At 44.3% G+C, this 18,582-nt stretch overlaps 1 protein-coding gene across 4 annotated transcripts in view; it reads right to left on the reverse strand.

Annotated features, from left to right (window-relative positions):
* Window positions 1–18,582, reverse strand: part of DCC (DCC netrin 1 receptor) — a 1,000,213-nt gene that overhangs the window by 747,535 nt on the left and 234,096 nt on the right. Inside the window, exon 1 of one of the 4 annotated variants that reach the window (XM_068251345.1) lies at window positions 9,181–9,259. The exons of the other annotated variants lie outside the window; for them this stretch is intronic. The gene's annotated coding sequence lies outside the window, so the exon portion shown is untranslated. Of the gene's footprint in view, window positions 1–9,180; window positions 9,260–18,582 lie in introns of those variants that run through there. 4 annotated transcript variants of the gene reach the window in all.

Genomic DNA, 18,582 nt, shown 5'->3' on the forward strand with positions numbered 1-18,582 from the left:
ATACTGTTAAATGTCATGTCACACAGCTCAACGCCGCATGCCAACATGTCTCTCCTCTTTCCTATCTCACGTCTTTTTTTTTATCATCATGCACTCTGCAGTTTCAATGTTTAGACTGGTTTAAAGCTTACCTTGGGCAAAATATAAAATTGGGAGAAAAGTTTACACTTTATTTTTCAATATGTGTCCCTCCGGTCTCCACTGCAGCTCTCCTTGGCTTCACACGTACTGATGAGCACAGATTTTGCATAATCCTAATTTCGCGTTTGCAATTACATTAATTTGTAATGTGAAATTTCAGAAAAAAAATCAAAAATCAAAGAAAAGTAATTAATTTTGTAAATTTTGCATAATTTTGTGCCAACTTTAGCAGATTAACTGTCATCACTACTTGTACTCCTCTTCACCCCAACTATCATTGTCACCTTCTAATGGGGGAAGACTTCAGGGATTCCTGCCCACAGCTTTTGCCTGCTACGCCAGTAAATGGTTAGTGCCCATCCATTAGGCAAGTTTTCATTACCATCCCATAGTGCGAGTGTCAGGAAGGGGGTGGGACATGGCAGCCATCTTGAAGGTGGCAGCCATTGTAGCATTTAGGGGGAAGAGGGGTCTCAATTCAGGAAGAAGAGAAGTACTTCCACAAACTTCTAAAGGGTCCCGGCGACCAGCGGTTGTCTGGAGGAGAATGTGGGAAGCCTTGGGAGGATCCAGAGACTTGCCTCTACTGAGGTAAGTATCTGAGTTTCATGTTTGTAAAACTCATGATGATACTTCAGAGGCGGCCATCGGGACCGGGGAGAAGTGACATGGGACCTCTAGAAGCTGGTAGAAGCCCCAGGCAAGTAAAGATAGATTTTACAACTCACCTCGGATATCCATTAAGGATTACTTCTGCAATTTCAAAATGTAAAATCCCTACAGCACCAGTTTAGAGATGTCTGTCTATCTCGTCCTGCTGCCACCACCTTTCAGTGCTTGTTCACACACAGTGCTTATGGACAGAGTCATGAAGCATTCTAGGGCAGTAGGAATGGTCATAATAGTAGATAGAAGCTTTAACAAAAAAAAAAAAAAAAAAACATGCCTGAAAATGCTTCCGTGGTAGACATTTTACAGCACTTAGAGATTCTTACGTGTAAACGACAGAAAAATATACTTGCTGGCACAACTCCAGATAAAGTGTTAAAATTAGAGATAGAAGCATCTGCCATGGGATTAAGGATTAATAAGAGAAAGGCAAAGCAGATGAGAATAATTGTAAATATAGATATTAGACGTGCAGTGACAGGAAATGAGTTGGATGGAGGGCGTGGACTCCTTTAACTATGTGAGATGTAGTCTCGTAACCAAGACAGGAGGAGATGAAGATGATAGATGAAAATAGCATAAAGAACGCAAATGGTGCTTCTGTTCAACACTATCCATTATGGAAGTATAAAACCATCAGTAAAAAAACCAAAACAAGATTAGAGTTCTAAATAATCACGTAATCTGTTCTTCTGTAGGCATTTGCAACGTGGAATGTTACCAAGAATATTAGCTCCCAATTACAGACACTCATAAATTGATGTCTCCGTAGAATTCTAAATGTAGGACGTGTAGATATTATAACTAATGAAGATTTGTTACAATGACAAACCAAGAGAACATAGAAACTGAAATACAAAAGACAGAAGTGGAACTGGGTAGGACATACAAGATGAAGGAACAAATAACAGCCGTGGAGTGGAACACCCACCAACGTTCTTCGAGATGTCTGTCTCTAATAACCTCCCGACTGTCCTCTAAGTATGCTCTGACCAGAACAAACCAATGGCAAACAGAAAATGAACAGAAGCAGGAAGTGGAACTGGGTAGGACATACGCTGTGCAGAAAAAGATCAAGGAACAAATAAAAGCCGTGAAATGGAACACCAAAGCTCTTCAAGATGTCTCTAAGAATCGTCTGACTGGCCTCTAAGAATCCTCTGACTGTCCAGAACAAACCAATGGCAAATGGAACATGAAAAACAGAAGAGGAAGAGGAACTGAGTAGGACTTGCTCTACAAAAACAAGATGGGGATATTTCCTCTTCTTTCCTTCTCTTGTTTACTACTATGATACGAGACACCTTATAATATATTATGTAATAAGTTATTGTACAATCTCCTTTTTTGTTGTGGCATCCAACTAGGCTAGTGAGTGGATATGGATTATTGTTGGCCTTATTAAATATTGTATAACAGCGGAAGCTAAAGCCAATTACAATTGGCACTATCCGAGAGGTCAGAATATTTTAATTGTTTTTATGAATTGCTTGCTATAATAAAGAGTAACTTTTTTCACCAGAGATTTGATTGTCTTTTGGTATTTTTTGCCAACTTATAGCCCAGAAAGGCTTCTCTTTTCTTTTTTGTGCATATGGTTTTTGACTGAAGACCGATGGGCATACCTTTTGATATATATTAGGGTCCTTGATGTGACTAATGTATGTGTTGTATATCTACAAAAACAAGATGGACTGCGATCCTCAGGGTTTTTCAAAAACAAGGCCAAAGATGATTTGTAAAAGAACTATAGAGAGCCAGGCTAGGAATGCCAGCAAGACGGTCAAATCTTGAAGACATTCACCACTACATTGTAATCCAGTTTGAGCAATTGTAATACGGCAGGATAATTATGTGAGCAAGCATAGAACATCTAGATTTCTATTGTCAACCTGAGCTGGTCTGGTTGCTCCTCTGCTGGCTGCTTCGCTTGGCCACTCCATTTCTGATGGCTCATTCCGGAGTCCTGCTTGATAATGTCAATGTGCATGTCAATCTAAGGGAACAGGCTGGCCCGTAGGCTGCTCCAGCACTTCTGTACCAGTTCAAAGGCAAGGGACAGGGGTATCGGGGTGAGTGAAGGCAGGCCATGTGTGTCATCCAAAAACAGCGCAGTCACGGGAGACATGAATTCAAGATACAAAGCAAAGGACAAAGGAAAACAGCTGCAGGACCAATTAGAAAATCCTCATTTCCTTCTTGGCTATCTATCAACATCCCCCCCCACCCCACCACCACCACCACTATCACCACTACCACCACAGTTATCACCATCCTTCCTTCCACACACACCACACACATAGACCCATCTGAGGCTCCCATTAGAGGCTGACAGCCATGACAGGCTGCCAGTCAGTAAGGGGTGTGGCTTCACCTGACACAGCAACCAGTTTCCTTCCTGTATGCCCAACGAGCAGCCGTGATTTGCTGAGGAGGAAATAAGAATCTGTAAATTGGTTCAACAGGTGCATTTTACATAAAATGTTTTCTGAAAAGCTTTTTTATGGCTAATTAAGTCAAAACCCTTATTCATCATGCATGTTGTTTTTTTTTCCATAACCACACCTCAGAGGGATATGGAGGCTGCCATAGTTATGTCCTCCTAAACAATATCAGTTGCCTGCCAGCCCTGTTGATCTCTTTGGCTGCAGTTGTGACTGAAACACACACCTGAAACAAGCATGCAACTAATCCAGTCAGACTTCAGTCAGAAAAGACTGATCTGCTGCATGCTTGTTTAGGGTCTATGGCTAAAAGTATTGGAGACAGATAATCAGCAGGATACCATGCAACTGGTATTGTTGGTACTGGTATAAATATGTCAGCCAGCCTCCATATAGCTCTCACTTCAGGTTCCCTTTAAAGAAACGTATATGTAAAATAGGCATTTAGAGTGAAGCTGTCAGCCACACTACCATCTCAGAATAAAAAAAAACACCTCCTCTATGGTTGTTTGCATTGCTGTCAGAGCTAAAGTGAATGTTTACCGGTTAAAAAAAAGAAAAAGTCTGATACTCACCTAAGGAGAGGGAAGGCTCGGTCCTAATGAGCCTTCCCTCTCCTCTCCCGGTGCCCGGTCCCGCGTAGGATCCCCCGTGGCAGTATTCGACCAGTTCGGTCAAATACTGCCACTTCCGCATGCCGAAAGGACCTTTCGGAAGCCTTCGGGAGCACTCGGGCTCCCGATGACGCGGCCGCTCCATACTACGCATGCGCGAGCGCCCTCTATGACTCGCTCGCACGTACGTAGTATGGAGCGGCCCGTCTTCGGAAGCCCGAGTGCTCCCGAAGACCTCCGAAGTTCCTGCGGTGGCGGACGTGAACGGGGGAGCCAGCGCAGCACCGAGGGCACCGGGAGAGGAGAGGGTAGGCTCATTAGGACTGAGCCTTCCCTCTCCTTAGGTGAGTATCAGACTTTTTCTTTTTTTAACCGGTACCCATTGGCTTTAATGTAAAAACCCCCTCTTTCTCCCCGAAGAACATGCTGAAGAGTTGTACCTCCCTGTCTGCTGTATTACGGGGCTAGCAAGGTTACTCCTATGCTGTCGTTAGCTTTAATGCCCCCAAGTTTCCAAATAACAGATCCCAGCATTTCATCTCAGGCAGACGTCATACAATTGCTGCTACTCTATCAAATGGGGGAAATGCCGAATGGAGAGATTTATTATCTTCTGTCACACGCATCAACAAAATATCGTATTTGTTGCTAAGCGATGGCGTTTTAAATTGAAAATTCAACTTGAAGCAACGTACAATAGACTCTTTGTACCTGCTAAGCATTAATAACTTGCCGACAGTCTCGAATTCACCAGCCTTAGCTCGGAGGCCCCTCTCCCACCAGCGGCAACTTTTCCAAATGTGGTCTGCTTGCGAAATATTCACAAAACTGTCACAGGCATGAAAAATTTGAACGGTTTAACGCCCCGTGGCGCTTGTTTTTCACTTGCCTCGTGTCCCTGGCAGGGATCTTCTAAGCAGAGATAGATTACTGTGACATGGGGCCAATGACAAGATGGCAGCTTTGGAGTGTTCTTCTTGCCATCCAGCCTTTTTTGTTAGTTTTGGTTAGGAGAGATTATAGTAAGGTGAAGTTTTGGTAGAGATAGGTTTTGGTAACACAACGTTTTTTTGTTAACTGAAATGTTATTAACGTAACATTTTGGTAAGGTAAGATTTTGGTTAGGTTAAAGTGAAGATTAGGTAAGGATAGATTTTGGTAAGGTAAGGTTTCGGTAAGGTAGGGATTTTGTAAATTTAAGTTTTAGTAAGGTAATGTTTTGGTAAAATGAGATTTTTGGTAAGGTGAAGTTTTGGTAAGGTGAAGTTTTTGTAAGGAAAAGTTTTGGTGTGGTGAGGTTTTGGTATGGTGCAGTTTTGGTAAGATGAGGTTTTGATAAGTTGCAAATTTGGTAAAGTAAGGTTCTGGTAGGGTGAGGTATTGGCAAGGTAAAGTTTTGGCAAGATGAGGTTTTGGAAAGGTGAAGTTTTGGCAAGGTGAGGTTTTAGTAAGGTACAGTTTTGATACGGTGAAGTTTTGGTAAGGTGACAATTTGGTAAAGTAAGGTTTTGGTAAGGTGAGTTTGTAGTGGGAAGTAGTGTGAGGGCTCTGGATAGTATAGAGCCTTCCTGGTCCTCTGAGTGGATTGTTATTCCAGCCTTGTCAGCCATTAAAACTGATTGACTGAACATCTTTTGCCGAGCCTACTTGTATCCCTGAGTGGTTCAGAGGACAAGTGCATTGCTGCTGTGCATGCGCAAGTTTGGACTTCGTAGTGATGCATTCAACTTTGGAACTACTTAGGGATACGAGTCATTTCGAAGAGCTGTTCAACTGAGCAGGCTGAACAGCTTTACCGGTGACAGTGGAGGAACGAGGGACCAGGCAGAGCAGGAAGGCTCTATACTATCCTTACCTCTACTCAGGTGTGTTTACTGTAAGGTGAGGTTTTACAAATCATGGGGCTCCTTAGTAAAAATGTTATGTCCCCACAGATGTCCACACATTAGTGCCCTAACTGCCAACGCCACATAGAATCACCTGCTGTAAGGGGGCAAGAGTTCACAATCCTGACATTGGTCATACTGAAACGTAATGAGGGTCACTGAAAAGTTGTGGTCATGCGAAAGCAGTTGCATGGAAATGGCTGCAGCTGCATAACTGCTGATTATTTAACCTCTCTGCAAACATGGCCATAGTCTGATATGACACAGGGTAGGATTTCTGATCCTTGCCACCTACAAGCAGACAACTAAACCCAGGCCAGGCGAGCAGGATTACTTTATGACCTTCCGTTTTTTGAATAAACTTCATAAATCATCTCAGATGCCTCATCCAATAAAACAGGACCCAAAAATAGCCGGTGAGACTGGCTCACTATGAACAACAACTGGAAGCGTCTGTTCCGACCTTCAGCAGCGAGATGATCATTAGTGGAGATGTTCTCTCGCTGTTCATGCAAAATCAGTTTCGCTGTGAAAAATGACTTTATACTTATTTTTTTTTTGTTCCTGATTGGAAAAACTTGCCAAAAAACAACGTTTTTCCAATCAGAACAGAATATGCACCTGTGTACTGGAAGTGATTGGCCTCTTTCCACGGTATGCGGGATAACCTGTGACGGCAATTCGCCACGCAGAATACTGATTGCCATGGACAGGTCACTTTAGGAGGAAACACATACATACACAAACACATGTTTTGATGTATCACTTACAAAGACAGTGAAGCGAAAAAAAATTATGATATAATGAATTGGTTGTGTAGTACGGATAATTACTAAACCATAAGTAGCGGAAAAAAATTTGTCATATTTTTATTTTCAGTTATATATTTTTTTTAATAACATTGCATAATTTTCTAATATTTGCAATTTACACAATACTCTGCATTCTAAATAATTTTACAGAGCAGGCCAGTGAACTTTTGAACCGCTTCTCTGCCGAGAAAAAGAAGATACAATGACTGACAGTTGAGATAACAAGCTTCAGAAGACAGAGCTCTCTGCGACTTTAAAAGTCGTGGAGCTCAATGGCTCTTCTGCATAGACAACAACTGGAGTTTCTTAAAGGGAACCAGAGAGGAATGGGTTGTTAAAATAGAAAAAGCTTTTATACATACCTGGGGCTTCTTCCAGCCCCATAAGCCTGGATCGCTCCCACGCCGCCATCCTCCGCTTCCTGGAACCGCCGGTACCGGGCCCGTCACTTCCGCCGGACGCGGCCAATTGTCCGCATCACAGGGGCTCCCTCCATACCCGTACACATGCGGCTGCGCAGTAGGCAGCCTCATGCGTACTTAAATAGAGGGAACTCCGTGTGATGCGGAGAATCGGCCGCATCCACCGGCCGACTGGCCGACTCGCGGCAATGACGGGACCCGGTACCGGCGGATCCAGGCAGCAGAGGACGGCGGCGTGGGAGCGATCCGTGCGTATGGGGCTGGAGGAAGCCCCAGGTATGTATAAAACCTTTTTTTGATCCTCTCTGGTTCCCTTTAACTCTTCCTGTACTGGAAACAAAATTGCTCCTAATGTTTTATTCCTTAGCTGTACTACACATAGCAATCATTATATCATATATTTTTTTCTCTCGCTCCATTGTCTCTTTAAAGGGAACCTTAACCCTGCAAAAGAAAAAAAGTTTCAAGTTCCCCAAGCCCCCTGTAGCCATCCTGTACCCGCAGCGGTCCCCGAGTGTCCTCCAGTGCCCAACGTGGGTTAGTTTAGTTCTCAGCCGACTGATAGCCCCAGCCTGCGCAGGCGCAGGGGTACTGGTAGATTATCACAAGGGGAAAATAGATTCTCTGATTGGTCAGTCGTTCCACCCACTAAAAGGGCTTGTTTACTTCTTGTGTTACTAATTCTGTCCATAGAAAGGCATCAGTGCAAGAAAACCACATTTTCCCATAAAACAAGCATGTGGATCACTGTGGGTGATAGTTTAGAAATGACTGCTATTGAGATGTGTTGCTTGGCTACAGCCAAATAGCTTCTACTGTTACGTTGAGGAGGGAGGGTGCATGATAAATAGAGGATGAGTTGGAGGCATCTAACAATAGTGGCCATTCATGGGCAAACATTGCCTATATAATGGTAATTGTAAAATATAAGCAATTTTAATCATTAAAGTGAACCTCCAGACTAAAAATCTACTCAGCAGCACTGAAAAGGCTTGGTGTTTCTTTAACAGTTTCACAGAATCAGAACTTTGCTTTTCTTACCCAAGCCTCATTTTCAGCTGCACAGAAGAAAACTGCCCAGGCATTTTTCCCCTGATGCTGTGCAAAGCATGATGGGATTTCTGATGTTGTTGTTCTCCTTCTGCTGTTTTGGCACTTTTTTTTTTTTTTCATTTTAAATTTGAGATTTGAAGCCTAGTGCACGAAGCTGGGAGGGGTGATCAGGACACAGGACAGTTGGAACTGTGTCTCCTGCTCCCTGTCACCGCCTTTCAACCAAAAAGATGGCTGCCCCCATGAAAAAGATGGCAGCCCCCATGAAATCACAAACATTTGCCTGTTCTTTTAAAACAGGGTGGGTAAGAGATTATACAGTTATTACCTATCTATATTAATTTACATAACTAATGTAACTTAATTTCAGTATGCTTGTTTAGGATGAAGTTCCCTTTAAAGAGAATCTGTATTGATAAAATCGTACAAAAGTAAACATACCAGTGCGTTAGGGGACATCTCCTATTACCCTCTGTCACAATTTCGCCGCTCCTCGCCGCATTAAAAATGGTTAAAAACAGTTTTAAAAAGTTTGTTTATAAACAAACAAAATGGCCACCAAAACAGGAAGTAGGTTGATGTACAGTATGTCCACACATAGAAAATACATCCATACACAAGCAGGCTGTATACAGCCTTCCTTTTGAATCTCAAGAGATCATTTGTGTGTTTCTTTCCCCCTGCAGCTATCTTCCACTGAAGTGTCAGGCTGTTTCTTCCTGCAGAGTGCAGACAGCTCTGCCTGTATGTAATTACTCAGTATGTGAAAGCCCAGCCAGCTCAGAGGAGGATTTATCCAGCTTGTAAAAGATAAGAGAGAAGAGAGAAGCTGCCCTCATCTAAATAACACACAGGCAGTGTGCAGAGAGGGGCCTGGAGGGGGAGATGCATCACAGAACCACAACACTGAAGAACTTGGCAGCCTTCCAGACACAGGCTGACAAGTCTGACAAGAGAGAGATAAGTTGATTTATTACAGAGATGGTGATAGTAGAACGTGCTGCAGTAAGCCAGAACACATTAGAATAGCTTTTGGAACTTGTAGGATGATAAAAAACAGGATGCAATTTTTGTTACGGAGTCTCTTTAAAGAAGACCTCAACTGAAAATTAAAATAAGCATTCACAAGTCATACTTACCTCCCGTGTAGTCTACTCCTCAATCTCTTTCTCCTCTCCCGTGTTCTGTTTGTACACTGTGATCAATAGAATTCTCCATCCTCCATTTTGAAAATGGCAATGACCCTGTATTAGCTTTCTGGTCAGCACACTGTTATACTGTAATATCGCCCACTTCAGCCATAGGAAAACATGGACATCACCTTGCTCATCAGTTGTCCTTTCAGTTATAACTGATAGCAACTGATAAGTAACTGGCAGCAACTGATATACAGTGGGTACAGTTTGTACAGTGCACAAAGTATTCGGCCCCCTTGAAGTTTTCCACATTTTGTCATATTACTGCCACAAACATGAATCAATTTTATTGGAATTCCACATGAAAGACCAACACAAAGTGGTGTACACATGAGAAGTGGAACGAAAATCATACATGATTCCAAACATTTTTTACAAACAAATAACTGCAAAGTGGTGTGTGCATAATTATTTGGCCCCCTTTGATCTGAGTGCAGTCACTTGCCTATAGACATTGCCTGATAAGTGCTAATGACTAAATAGAGTGCACCTGTGTGTAATCTAATGTCAGTACAAATACAGCTGCTCTGTCAGAGGTTGTCTAAGAGAATATTGGGAGCAAAAACACAGTGAAGTCCAAAGAACACACAAGACAGGTCAGGGATCAAGTTATTGAGAAATGTAAAGCAGGCTTAGGCTACAAAAAGATTTCCAAAGCCTTGAACATCCCACGGAGCACTGTTCAAGCGATCATTCAGAAATGGAAGGAATATGGCACAACTCTAAACCTACCAAGACAAGGCCATCCACCTAAACTCACAGGCCGAACAAGGAGAGTGCTGATCAGAAATGCAGTCAAGAGGCCCATGGTGACTCTGGACGAGCTGCAGAGATCTACAGCTCAGGTGGGAGACTCTGTCCATAGGACAAGTATTAGTCATGCACTGCACAAAGTTGGCCTTTATGGAAGAGTGGCAAGAAGAAAGGCATTGTTAACAGAAAGCATAAGAAGTCCCATTTGCAGTTTGCCACAAGCCATGTGGGGGACACAGCAACCATGTGGAAGAAGGTGCTCTGGTCAGATGAGACCAAAATTGAACTTTTTGGCCAAAATGCAAAACGCTATGTGTGGCGGAAAACTAACACTGCATGTCACTCTGAACACACCATCCCCACTGTCAAATATGATGGTGGCAGCATCATCCTCGGGGGGTGCATCTCTTCAGCAGGGACAGGGAAGCTGGTCAGAGTTGATGGGAAGATGGATGGAACCAAATACAGGGCAAACTTGGTAGAAAACCTCTTGGAGACTGCAAAAGACTTGAGACTGGGGCGGAGGTTCACCTTCCAGCAGGACAATGGCCCTAAACATAAAGCCAGGGCAACAATGAAATGGTTTAAAACAAAACATATCTATGTGTTAGAATGGCCCAGTCAAAGTCCAGATCTAAATCCAATCGAGAATCTGTGGCAAGATCTGAAAATTGCCGTTCACAAACGCTGTCCATCTAATCTGACTGAGCTGGAGCTGTTTTGCAAAGAAGAATGGGCAAGGATTTCAGTCTCTAGATGTGCAAAGCTGGTAGAGACATACCTTAAAAGACTGGCAGCTGTAATTGCAGCAAAAGGTGGTTCTACAAAGTATTGACTCAGGGGGCTGAATAATTACGCACACCCCACTTTGCAGTTATTTGTTTGTAAAAAATGTTTGGAATGAAGTATGATTTTCGATCCACTTCTCACATGTAAACCACTTTGTGTTGGTCTTTCATGTGGAATTCCAATAAAATTGATGCATGTTTGTGGCAGTAATGTGACTTAGGGCCCGTTCAGACTGCAAAATGCGGACGGCCACGCATGCGGACCGCAACGCGTACGAACGCGTTGCATGGCTGATCCCATCACTGAAAAGTGAATGGGACAGCCGCGCGTTTTTGTAAAATCTGCGTGCAGCATGCGTTCCCGGACCGCACAGGTCCGGAACGCATGCAGTGTGAACATCAGACATTGCACTCTATGCAATGTCTGATGTCCTGCGTGTCGGCCACCTGCACGCGTTTCCAAAACGCGTCTGGAAACGCGTGCAGTGTGAACGGGCCCAAAATGTGGAAAACTTCAAGGAGGCCGAATACTTTTGCAACCCACTGTATTTCAATTCTGACAGAATCATGTCAAAACTGGAAGGAATTGATTTAGAAAGGAAAATGGTGAGCTTCTGAGAGGAACTGACGGCGAGGTGAGTATGTAATATTCATTTGCAGGTACATCATGTGTTTATTTTAAATAATTTTACTCAGTTCGGGTTCCCTTTAAGTTACATTTTTACTCTTTTAACCGTCACTACAGCATAAAAAGAAGAAGCCTGCTCTAAAGTACAGAAAAGTTTACAAACACGCATTTTGCATTTTATACTGTTTCCTTCTGGTGGAATATAAAAGTAGACTAAAACAGGCTATAAAGCGTCAGTAGAAATGGATGTTTAGCTGTTTATTTTTCCGCAAAGCTTACTCAATCACTCAGATATTTTTAAGGTCACGGCCTGAGATTTGCAGGCTATAGATATGCTTTTTCCTAAATTACACTTGGATTGTTTTGAAGCGCGCTGCATCAGAGTATTGTAATGTACTGAATTGTAATGTACTGAACCATCGTCACATTTTTATGGCTTTTTCAAAATCCATTAACGGTACTTTTCCTATTCAACGTCACGACCTCACGTTGCATTTAAAATACACAAAACACGAGCCACGGTTTGATTTTGCGCAAATCTCTATTAGTGTCATGTCAGCACTAGAAGATTCCATCTCTGGTGAACGGTATGAGCGAAAGTATTCACTTTTATCCATAGCGGTGTCCTTGGGAGAGCCGAGGTGCATAAACTCTAAACAAGAGCCAATTTCAGCAGGTTGCCCAGAACTGCTTGACCTCTAAGGTGATTGAGGACTTGCTACTTAGCTATTTTTCTCGAGCCAAAGCAGCGACTGCAGCCAGAGAGAGAAGTAGGCCACAGTCAAGCTGAGGAAAAAAGGGAAAGGAGATCCCATCCGGCCCCCGTCACAAGCTGGGTTATTTTTTGCCAAATAAAAGAAATATATCAGTACAGCAAAGAGTTGGGAAGACTTAGAGGAAGCTGGAGGAAAAAATAGAGCAATGAGAGAGACGGCAAAAGTGTAACAGTGTCTTCCCTAGAGGATAAGGAGGAGAGTCTAAGAGAAAGAATAAAAAAAAAGTCATAGAAGATAAGTGTGTGTGTGTGTATATAGATAGATAGATAGATAGATAGATAGATAGATAGATAGATACCATTTCGCGCCGTATAAGACGCTCCGGAATATAAGACGCACCTAGGTTTAGGGGGCAAAAAACAAGGAAAAAAAATATATATACTAAACCTGGTGCGTCCATGTTCCCGGAGCGTCTTGTTGATGTTCTCCCCCAATTGGTGTCATCCTGTGTCCCCTTCTGTCCCAAGTGTGTCTACTACTGTCCCCAGTATGTCAATGTGTGTCCTGCTGTCCCCAGTTTGTCCCCTGCTGCCCCCAGTATGTCCCTAATGTGTGTCCTGCTGTCTCCAGTATGTCCCCTGCTGCCCCCAGTAAGTCCCTAATGTGTGTTCTGCTGTCCCCAGTATGTCCCCAGTGTGTCTCTGGTACATACCCTGCTGTCCCCAGTATGTCCCTAGTGTGTGTCTTGCTGTCCCCAGAATGTTCACTGCTGTCCCTATAGTGTATGTCCTGCTGTCCCCAGGTGTTCCCTGTATGTCCCCAGTACGTGTCCTGCTGTCTTCATTATGTCCCTAGTGTGTGTCTTTCTGTCCCTAGGTGTCCCCATTCTGACTACAATGTACCTCCCCGTGTTTATGTCCTCAAACATCTGCGTCGCCGCTTGGGACTATGTTCCCCCTGGGTGGTCTACAACTGCCGCGTATATGTCCGCAAACACCCGCCGCTTGTGTACATGTCCCCCCTGGGTGGTCCACAACTGCCCGCTTGTGCCCTCACTTGTGTCGCCGCTTTCCCCCGGTGTAAATAACTGGATCGCGCTCATCTTACCTACGTCAGTGCCTTCTGCGGGGATCGGAGACCTGTCTTCACACACGCGGCTCCCCCTAGTGAAGGCTTCTGCTGATGACGCAGCAGAAGCAATTACTAGAGCTGAAGTGCGGAAGTGAAGACGGGTCTCCGATCCCCGCAGAAGGCACTGACTTAGGTAAGATCAGCGCGGTCCACCTATTTACATCGGGGGAAAGCGGCGACACAAGTGAGGGCACAAGCGGGCAGTTGCGGACCACACAGGGGGGACATGTACACAAGTGGCGGGTGTTTGCGTACATATACGCGGCAGTTGTGGACCACATAGGGAACATAGTCACAAGCGGCAGCGGGTGTTTGCGGGCATAAACACGGTTTGAGGGCAGGGAGCGGCACACACGGGGCAGAGCATCACATAAGGGGCAGTGCAGGGAATCCCCGACGTGGCGGCAGGTCGCGGTTTCTATCGGCGGGCGTTCGGAAGTCGGGGATTCCCTGCCTTTGCCGTATAAGACGCAGGGACTTTTTCTCCCCATTTTTTGGGGAGAAAAAGTGCGTCTTATACGGCGGAAAATACGGTAGATAGATATATAGAATGTCCACAAGGGTCTGCAGCACACAATGCTCTTTATTGGAGCCAAAGAAAGTAAGATATAAGCAGTAACAGTTTCAGGCGTCCCCGTCCTTTGACAAAGGGCGGGGACGCCTAAAACTGTTGCTGCTTGTATCTTACTTTGTTTGGCTCCAATAAAGAGCATTGGCCTCAATTCACTAAGCTTATCTCCAGTCTTTAATAACGTTTCTAGAGTGATCACCATGTTGATGAGGCATGTCGTATTCAGGAAACATTTTACCTCAGGCAAACCTAAAGTTAACTCTTCTGTCTAAGTTAACTCTTCAATCCTTAAAATAACTACACAGTTAAAGACAGGCTGTTTATTAACTGCGTGTTAAAATAACTACAGAGGAGGTAAATTCAGGACCGGATTTCTGGAAAGGCCACAAAGGTCAAGGCCTAGGGCGATAAAATTCAGCAGGGCACAGGACTTGGAGTGATAAGAGGTCACATGTCAAAGTAAATCACTTCTGCTTTGCTCGATTCTGCCTGAATTCCAGAGATCCCTGCATCTCTCTCACTGCAGAGTGTGTGTGATGACAGTCAGCATCTGTTGTCATCTGAAGATCTCGTCCAGTATAATGAGTGGGGACATACAAGCTGCTGTGAGAAAAAAATATATGGGCTCAAGTAGTAGAACTTTTGAGTTCAGATTAGTTTCTTTATGCACGCATTCATGGACATGAATTATCAGCTCTCCTCTCCCCCAGACTGATGTTTTATTACTTGGTCAGAGCTGTTAAAGACCTGAGACCTGTTAGATGTATGGTTTGTTTTTATTTCCTAAGGAATGACAACATTCTCTCTGTGCTACAGTTTAAAGTGGACCCAAATTAAAACTACAAGATTTCAGAAATAAAATCTATTTTCTAAATTCTAATAATAAATAGCAGCCTTTTTTCAGCAGCATGATGAAAAATATAAAATATTTTACATTTATTGGAGGAACCCCTCCCTTCCTTTCAAATTGCCGGGATTTTTCCGGCAAACTAGTGGGGTAGATGGTGTCCTGCAATGGAAGAATTGCTAATGGCTGCCCCCAGTATAACCCTAGCTATGAAAAGAGAAGGGTGAAAAGCATGCACTGAAATGATCATAGGTTTGAAGGAGTGTTTATTTATCTTTGTATGTGTCAGAGTGGTGCAACTAAATATTCTGAATTAAAAAAATGTTTGGTTTGGGTCCGCTTTAACTCTTTCCTGACATGTTTTAGAAGCAGCAAAGCATTGTTCTGTGTTAGCCATCAGTGAAAGCAGGATGTTTTGAAACAGAATGACAACTGTATTACATTTATTTATATTTACAAAACAATGTATGCATCTCCTGCTGACTGTATATCCGGTTCAGCGCCGCAGTGCCGAAAATCTCATGCATCCGAGCAACGTTCACCTCCCATTCATTCGCCTATAACTTTATTGCTACTTATCACAATGAATTGATCTATATCTTGTTTTTTCCGCCACTAATTAGGCTTTCTTTGGGTAGTACATTTTGCTAAGAATTATTTTTTTCTAAATCTATTTTAACAGGAAGATTAAGAAAGAAATGAAAAAAATTCATTATTTCTCAGTTTTTGGCCATTATAGTTTGAAATTAATAAACGCTACCGTAATTAAAACTCATGTATTTTATTTGCCCATCTGTCACGGTTATTACACCGTTTAAACGATGTCCCTATCACAATTTATGGTGCCGATATTTCATTTAGAAATAAAGGTGCATTTTTTCAATTTGCGTCAATCACTATTTATAAGCTTATAATTTTAAATAATATAATAACATACTTTCTTGACATGCATATTTAAAAAGTTCAGACCCTTGGGTAACTATTTATGATGTTTTTGTTTTTTTTTTATTGTATTTTTTTTATTTTTTTTTAAATGAAAAATGTATGTGGGTAATTTTTGGTGTGGGAGGGAAATTGCTAATTTGAAATGTAAGATAATGTAATTCTTTATTTAAAACTGTGTGTGGGTGCAGTTTACCATTTGGCCACAAGATGGCCACCGTGAGAAAAGTCCTAGATGCGAACGATGTCGCATCCAGGAACTTAAATGCAGGGGAGTTGTTTCCTGGGGGGCAGAAATACCACGCTCTCTGGATAGAAAGCGCCGGTATTTCTGCGGGGAAGTTAGATCGGTGAATGGGAATTATATTCCCATTCACTGATCGGGGGACTAGCGGCGGGCGGCGGCCCGATCGCGCGCACCACGCAGGCAAAGTAGCAGTGCCTTTCTGGACGAGAAAGCTCGTCCAGAAAGGCCGAAAAGGATATATAGCTGTGTGTCCTAACATCTTGTATACAGGAACAAAGTCGGAAGATGGCTCATTAGCCAAAGGCTCACTATTTTCTTTTGGTTCGCCAATACATATTATCATTCTATTACAAAACTTAAAAACTTCCTGCTGACTGATTAAGATCTGTCTTAACTTGCCCCAAGTGCTAAATTGTCACTGTGTAAAGTACACCAGAGCTTATGCTAGATACACATGATGCAATTTTCTGACAGATTTACTGTCAGATCGACTATTTCCAACAGCCCATGTAACCCAGTGATCACTAGTCAGAGTTGGACAGAATGGGGGGGGGGGGGGGGCGGTTTGTGACAGCCGGCCTAGGGCGCTGGAAAGTACAAATCCGGCCCTGGGTAAATTAACTACAGAGGAGGTAAATTAACTACAGGTAACTTAAGGAATGGAGAGATAAGGTAACTCACTCACTGTGTGGAGGTAAGTTTTCTCTTGCCTTATTATCTCCAGCATGATCTTAGTGAATTGAGGCCAATCTCCATACGGCAACACTGACAGATGTAGCAGGCCAGGCAGCCAACAGGGAGAGCCACACAGCCCTGCTTCTCACCCCATTTGATCCAATACTCTGGAGGGTGGGACTTCAGAATAGCAGAGCAGGTGAAGGAGACATATAAAAAGGCTTTTCTGTATCTAAAGGGATGCCAGGGATAACCGACTCATGTAACCACTTGTGGGAAGACTCACAGCCTGACCTGCTCCACAGCTGGCGAGACTAACCGAGCAGAGTTTAGTGAATTGAAGCATGTTTCTTTGGTTTATTACAGAATTTCTACCACATGCAGGAAATCTCTTAGTGAATTTGGGAAAAAATTGTAAAATACCGAATATATGCCTTTTAGTAAATTGAGTCCATAGAGAGAGAGAGAGAGAGAGAGAGAAGAAAAAAAGAGGACAGCAGAAGGATGAGACAAAGTTAGATCAGGGTTTGGGAGAGGAAATTAGAGGGGACAGGGCCGGATTTACCATAAGGCACTGTAGGCGCGTGCCTACCGGCGTCTGCTGATGGAAAGGTGCCTCGCCTAGTGCCTCCCTCCTTCCCAAGAGGAGTGTAAATGAGAGGTTACTCACCCAGGTCTCTGCATTCCCCTGACCAGATGTCCAGCTACTTAATACCGAGGATAGCTCTGGCTACCTAATACTAAGGGGCACATGTAGCTATCTATGACAAGCAAAAGAACTTATAGAGAAGTGACAGCTGGGACAGCCAGCACACTTGTGGTGCAGTTCGGCGGGTGTTTGTAGGTTCATGGAGGGCGGAGTCTAGTGTGCCAGGACATATGTGCCTATAGGCTCCTGTGATGTAGATCCGGGCCTGAGAGGGGATCTAGCATCTTCCCATCTAGCAGATCACTTTGGAGTAGCTGTGTTTGTTTCTTTATGCAGAAAACAGGCCCGGATTTACCTTACAGGAGCCTATAGGCACATATGTCCTGGCACCCTAGACTTCATCCTCCATTAACCTACAAACCCCTGCAGAACCGCACCGCAAGTGTGCTGGCTGTCCCAGCTGTCACTTCTCCCTTACTTCCCTTGCCCGTCATCATAGGTAGCTACAGATGACCCTCAGTATCAGGTATCTTGAAGTACTATCAATATTAAGTAGCTAGAGGTGCTCCCAAGTATTAGATAGCCAGAGGTGCCCCTGACTGAAGGAGATCTGGTCAGTGGAATGCTGAGACATGGGTGAGTAACCCAGGGCCGGCCCTAGACTTTGTGCCGCCTGAGGCATAATAAGAAAAAAAAATCGCCCCCCCCCCAGCCGTGGGGGGGGGGGGGGGGGGCGCCGAGCTGGAGGGGTAGCTGACAGAAAGGGGGTATTGGGCCTAGCGGTGGGGAGGGGGGTCGGACCCACCCCTCCCTCACCTGGGTCCCCCGATCTGCGCTCCTCCTCCAGCGTTAAGTAACCAGCTGCGTGCATAAAGATGAAGAGGCAACGGGCAGGGGAATCACTCACCTCTTCCGCTTTCCATCGTGCGCTCCACCGACGTCACTTCCTGCAAGGCCGTCCACTTACAATACAGTGGGCGGCGTTGCCGGAAGTGACGTCGGTGGAGCGCACGATGGAACGCAGAAGAGGTGAGTGATTCCCCCGCCCGTTGCCTCTTCATCTTTATGCATGCATCTGGTTACTTAACGCTGGAGGAGGAGCGCAGATCGGGGGACCCAGGCGAGGGAGGGGGGGTCCGACCCCCCTCCCCACCGCTAGGCCCAATATACCCCCTTTCTGCCAGCTACCCCTCCAGCTCGGCGGGCGGCACCCAGCATCCACAGACAGGCGGGTGCCGCCCCCCCCAGATCTGCCGCCTGAGGCAAATGTTTCACTCCGCCTCATGAGCGGGCCGGGCCTGGAGTAACCTCTCATTTACACTTCGCTCAGGACTCTGCATAGGTAAGGCAGGAGGGAGGCACTAAGGGAGGGGAGTGAGCCGCCTTTCCATCATCAGG

This window comes from Hyperolius riggenbachi, chromosome 1, assembly GCF_040937935.1.
Source record: "Hyperolius riggenbachi isolate aHypRig1 chromosome 1, aHypRig1.pri, whole genome shotgun sequence".
In the NCBI taxonomy this organism is placed as follows: domain Eukaryota; kingdom Metazoa; phylum Chordata; class Amphibia; order Anura; family Hyperoliidae; genus Hyperolius; species Hyperolius riggenbachi.